The 6,312-nt window shown below is 42.1% G+C and overlaps 1 protein-coding gene across 2 annotated transcripts in view; it reads left to right on the top strand.

Annotated features, from left to right (window-relative positions):
- The first annotated feature begins 296 nt into the window (after positions 1 to 296).
- Positions 297 to 6,312, top strand: part of PWWP4 (PWWP domain containing 4) — a 9,945-nt gene continuing 3,929 nt past the window's right edge. Inside the window, exon 1 of one of the 2 annotated variants that reach the window (XM_019664279.1) lies at positions 297 to 374. The gene's annotated coding sequence lies outside the window, so the exon portion shown is untranslated. The remainder of the gene's footprint in view (positions 375 to 6,312) is intronic. The other variant, XM_019664280.1, reaches the window with a different exon arrangement.

Below are 6,312 nucleotides of genomic sequence, written 5' to 3'. Positions count from 1 at the left end.
CAACACCCGTTTGTGAAAAATCCCCTGCCTCCCCCCCAATTCTTATTCCACAAGAACATCAGGTATCCTATTTATTTATTTATTTATTTATTTATTCATTTATTCATTTATTCATTTATTCATTTATTCATTCATTGGATATGTTGTGCTGAAATTGACAGAGAGTGAGATCAACAGTCTGTATCTGAGGGTGTACTTCCTGGTTTCCATGGAAAGCTGACATCAGAAAGAACGTTTTGATGACATTCTGGTTTCCATGACGACTGGGGGAGCCATTTTTAACTGTCACCAGAAACATTTAACAAGGATATTTACAGGCTGGAGAGATGGACTAACTGGAGAAACATCGAGACTAGTCAGTGTCTGCTGTCAATGTGAGTTGTGTGTGTGTGCGTGCGCGCGCGCGTGTGTGTGTGTGTGTGTGTGTGTGTGTGTGTGTGTGTGCTCTTCAGCTGGACATTAAGAGCTCTAATCCCTCCTGCTTTCAAAGAGAGAATGGCAGCCTCTCTCATTGTGGGCTAAGGTGATTGAATAACCTGGCATACCCAACCCCATTTCAGTGCCTAGGAGACACCTGTTGCGTGAGGACACTCTCACCGGAGTTCTTGAAAGCAGAGATCCCCAACTATTTCTTATTGTACACCTCTCCTTAACAATGATTGTCACAGGAACCCTTAAAGACGTAAGCTCACTCACTTACACCTACTTATAGTAAAGACTTACTAGGTGTGTGATATGAGAGAACATTTGAAGGCAGCAAAAGAGACGAATGGGTAGGGCCGGAAGATCTAAAGCAGCTTTATGTAACTGGGGGGATGATATTGTGCTCACCCTGAGTCACTGACACACAGAAATTGAGAAGCGTGTTCTCTACAAGTCCAATTTCCAGGTATCACAGTTAGGTAAATGGAATTCGAGTCAGCAAATGGCTCCTTTTTTAGTATATAAGTGTAAATACAAGTTCTCTCTCAAAGGTTCTGGGGTTTTGGGTTGTGTGTTTGGAAGTGAATGCTGCTGATGTTACAGTTTGTGTATGTTTATTGTGTTTCTAAAGAAAAGCATAGCATTTGTAGGACGTGCCACTGCATTCTTTATCAGGGACGTGCCTTCAGAAGTAGCTTCTAGGTAAAGGATAACCTTCTGACCGCCTGTGAGGGGCAGCCAGAGGGGTCTCCGGAGGATGACTGGAGGTCTGGGTGTGAGACAACTGACTGTACCTTCCTCTATGTCCCTGCTCCTCTCAGGATCGCCCCAATAATGGCCCTTCACACAACAGGGAGAGGGACATGCGATTTCCATAGGGACCAGCACCGGCATATGGCTGAACTCTCTCCTGAGAGATCGGCGTCCCAGGTCAAGGGCAGGGGTGGCCCCTCTCAGATCCTGGCACTGTGGTGGGAGCTCATCATTTTCCTCGTCCTCACTAGGAGGGGTCTCAGGTTTCATGGATCCTTCCCCTACGTCCTTGACAAACCGCGTGGAGCTGGGCAGCCCCCTTTGCTTAGATGTCTGAGCCCAAGCTCTGAAGTCCGCTCCTCCCAGCATGGGTCCTCAGGACCACACTCTCTTCCCTTGAGTTTTCCAGAACCACAAGTGCCCACTCGTCCTACCGAGGCACTCTTCTCAGTGTCGCATTGCTCCCTCTCTGCCTTTTCTAGACTCCAAATCATAGTGTCAAGCTCTCTCTGATTAAAATAATGCGAGGACCTGCCTAAGAGTCAGGTTGGTTTTCCTCTCTTGGCTTTATTTATTTTTATTTTATTTTATTTTATTTTTTTTATTGTTAGTTTCAGGTGTACAGAACATTGCAATAGTTATCCTTTTCACCCTCACAAAGTAACAGCCCCCCTCCCCCCATCTATTGCCCCCCCATCCCCGATATCATGCTTATCTATTACAATTCCATTGAATCCGTTCCCTCTCTTGGCTTTAAAGACTTGTCTTTTGCTTTAGTTTCTAGAAGTTTTCCTACGAAGTGCCTGGGCCTATCTGTGTGCATTTGTGTGTCTGCGTGTGTGTGTGTGTCTGCGTGTGTGTAAATTAGGGTCGTGGTTTGGCATATCAAATATGCCACATGAAACTTCTCCTTATCTTGGAAAATTGTTGGCTATTTTTCCTTCGCATATTCTGCAACACCCACCTGCACCCCCCATCGACTGCTATAATTGAATATCTCTCATGTGGCGAGGTATTAATACATACATTTTAATAGTACATATTACCCTTGATTTAATAAAACACACCTCAAAGGTATTTCACACAGTTTAAATATATTCCCATTGAATGCTATGCAATGGTCCTTGCTTTCTTTTTGTTCATGGATTTCTAATATTTCACGTGCTATCCCCATAGAACCTTTATAAGGTAAGACGGTGGTGTGTACGTTCATGTAAATGCATCCTCCCTGTAATATTTTACAACATGATTTAAAACATAATGTCCACCCACTTCCACCCTTCTTCTCTTCTCTTTTCCATGGAACCGTGCCATGACATTTCCATTTATCACTGTGGACTTTTTGCTTGTGTTGGCTTGTCTTTCATGTCCTAAGATAAAGTGGACAGCATCGCTCTCCATGTTAATATGTGTTTTACAGAAAGCGTGTAATTTGTACTCCATTAGTCTGTAGTCAGAGCGTTGTCTGAAGATTTTGATGTGAGTACACGAAGGTCTGCAGCAGACATTGTGCTGCATACATAACCTGGCCTTGTTGGCTTAGGCTACAGATTTGTTACTTTCCCCATGGGGTAGCAAGCATCTGGGGTACGTCCAATTTGTTGAGATGAGCTACAATGCAATGACTTATCCAGAGAACAAGGGCACCTTTTTCTCCTTGTGCACGACACAGGGAAATTCATAGGATCCAAAACACACGTTTGCTGTCCTGGGCATTACCAGTTATGGACCTCTCCCCTGCAGTAATGAGGAGGCTGCCCCTGAGCTGCTATCCCTAATGCTGGGTGTGGTTTTCTTAGTGGGATAGCAAATACCGGTGAGCTCCCTGTGGCAGGTAATAGAGAGTGGAGGGTTACCAGAGCATCTTTGAAGCAAAGTGGGCCTCACTGGATGAGAGGAACCACCTGAGTTTGCAAAAGCAATGGGAGACAATGCAGTCTAGCCTCAAAATAAGGCACTCATGAGGAACTCTGGCCTTTGTGCAGTTGTTTGCTCAAGTGCCCATGCTTCTCCTTCTGAGTAGATGGCTCGAGAAGGTGAGTTCCTGTGAGAGGAGGTGCTGGGGCTGCCTGTCAGTCAAGGGAAAATTGGGAGGCAGAGCTTGATAATCGGAAGGTGTATGTGTATGTAGAGTCACAGCTGATCATTTCCAGGGGGGAAACAAGTCCAATTGTCTTTTTCCTTAGGGAAAACTGAGGGCAGTTTATGATTGTTCACTTTGTAATATTTGCCATTTAAATATTAGGTGCAAAACCAACCCAGGTCTCCAGGTAGGGGTGACCTTTCTGTATTTATGAAACCAGGGAACAACAGAAGAAAAAAGTTGGAAGTTATCGATCCTCATTCATTCTACAGATGGAATTTAAGCACAATGAAATCCTAAAAGCTTAAAAAAAAACCAAACTGTGTGAAGTTTTACACTGAATTCATCTGGCAATGGAGAGGTGTAAAAATAGGCAAGAGTGTATTTTCTTCACAACAGAAATTTTATAAACTGTGCCTTTATAATAACAATGGGAGATGCCAGTCATCCTTGTAAGGAAATCCATGTTTTTAGGGACAGTTAAATGACAAAACCTACAGTTTAAGAGAAGCTCCACTAAACAGCTAGTAATTGTTGGGAGGGGGTCTTTGGGGTGAAGAAGAGAGATTTTCTCCCTGAGGGGAGTGGTGGTGGTGGGGGGGCTGCTCTCAAGAAAAGTGCCCTCATTTGGAGATAACACCTTCAGAGCATCGTTTTCTTTCCTTTTCTCTTCAGAAGTGATTAGAGCCGTCACTGGGAAAAGGAATGAAAGAATAGAGCTTCCAAAACAATTCTTCCAAAAATCGTGGTTGTTGATCGGGAAATCAAAGCTCTATGTCATCAAGTTCTTTGATTGCTCGACCAAAGAGCAGATGCAACAGAACTAAAGTTATTAACCAGGGCATGAAAATCGAAGCTAGTCCATTTGAGGACTTTATTTCCTGATGGTTGGAAATTGACTGTGAAGTTGGAGAGTGTGGGGGTGCTTTTTAGCCTGTCTTCCTACTGTTTTCTTCTGTGTATTCTCTCTCTGCACACAGGTTTGATTTTATTGTCAACTAAAACATTGGGAGTGTTTTCACACCCAGGCCCTCTTGAGAATTTGGGGGTTACTTTAAAAGTTAGTTTTGTGTGGTTCAGGGTTTTGGTTTTAACATATTGTTCTTGGTTTGCAAAAACGGATTGACATATACATATCATTCTATCTGTCTAGCATCTATCTTTTATCTATCTATCTATCTATCTATCTATCTATCATCTATCATCAATATATTCATCATCTATTTATCAACTATCTATCTATCTATCTACATCTATCTATCTACATTTATTATCTATCATCTATCTGTCTATCATCTATTTATTATCTATCATCTATCTATTAAATATCTATCTATTATGTATCTATCATATATATGTATCTATCTATCATCTATCTATTATCTCTTAGCTATCTATCATCTATCTATCTATTATTTATCCACCCACCCATTCAACCAACCATCCATCCCTCCCTCCATCATCTATCTATCCATCCACCTACCTCTTCACATCTTTAGATTGGGAAAAGAGAGATGCACTCTTGGTAGTACAAAATATGAAAAGAAAATCATCTGTAAGATTATGTACCAACTCTTACTGGAAGACATTTGGACCATGGACCAAAGCAAACAATGAGTGTTCTCATTCAACACCCATCCCTTCTGACTCTCTCTCCTGAAGAAGCATTACAGCCTTGGTGACAGGAAAAATAACTGTTGTTGATATTTTGGTTGTCTGTCAAAAGCGGTCCATTAAAGTGATTGATACATAAAAAAATGTACCCAAATGTGAATAAGTGAGAATATTCAAAGTGGTTGTACAATTTTAAAAACCTTTTAAAATATTTTATAGAATACATGTATAAACAATAAAAATTCTAGAGTCCATGGGACTCATATTTGCAGTAAGCATTCCTAGGTGTTAGATTAGATTACTGTTGCTTAATATGTTTCCTACTTTTTAGTTTGAAGCATCATTTTTAGCATGTCCATGTGTGTTTTTAAATTAAGGAACTAAGGAGCTGAAAATAGCATCTATACTGGAAGCAGAAACATGTGCATGTGCGTGTAGAGTCAGGAAGCATGAATTATATGCATCAGTATCAGGCACCTGTGTCTCTAATGTCTCCCTGAGTGTGGGTGAGTGAGTGTGTGAGTGTGTGAGTGAGTGAGTGTGTGTGTTTGTATGTGTGTGTGATTAAGTGTGTGTGTGAGTGTGTGTGTGTGTGAGTGTCTGTGTGTGAGTGTTGTGTGTGAATATGAGTGTGTGAGTGTGTGAGTGTGTGTGAGTGGGTCTGTGAGTGAGTGAGTGTGTGTGTGTGTGTGTGTGAGTGGGTGTGGGTGTGGGTGTGAGCAGTTCTCTGGTTGGCTGTGAGTTACTCAGTCTCCTGTTTTGTGTGACGGGCTGGCAGGTCCTCCTGCAGGGAGACTGCAGTGACTGAGTCACCTGGTTTTCCTCCTCCCTTTTGTTCTGTGTTCTCATGTGACACCTGCGCTCTGAGAGCCCGTACACTGAGTTCTCTTAAGGCAGAGGACCTTGAACCTGTGTAATCATTCACCATGGTCCAAGACAAACGTGGTGCAGATTATGCCCAAAGTATGTACATTTAGTCATGGTATAGTTCATGTTCTATTGATGAGTATTTGTGAACAAAGTCATACGTGCAGGCGCCTATTGCAGAAATAATGTCATCTTATGAAGCACATCATTGAAGACTGAAAATGGATGAGCTAAAATCTGGAAGTGAATTATAATGCACATCTATCTGTACACCATGTACAGAAAAGTAGAACCTATGAACAGGGTATTTCTGGGTGGGTTAGGGGAAGTGAGAGAAATTGCATCCTCTGCATTCCAGCTACCTAAATGTTTGAAATTTACTTTAAGTTTTTAAACCTCGGAAAACCCACATTATCAAGAGATTCAGAAAAATGGGTGAAAAATACGCATTCACATGAAGAGGATATCAACGATGCTCTCATGGGAAGAAACGCAGTCCTGGGTCGTATGTAGAGGTACATGCATATGAATGCAGAGGAAATGTGTGGGAAGCCCCATTCCCCATCATGTTG

This window comes from Hipposideros armiger, unplaced genomic scaffold, assembly GCF_001890085.2.
Source record: "Hipposideros armiger isolate ML-2016 unplaced genomic scaffold, ASM189008v1 scaffold_419, whole genome shotgun sequence".
Taxonomy (NCBI): Eukaryota; Metazoa; Chordata; class Mammalia; order Chiroptera; family Hipposideridae; genus Hipposideros; species Hipposideros armiger.
Note: the sequence above shows the minus strand (reverse complement) of the source record. Positions and strands in the feature narration are given on the sequence as shown.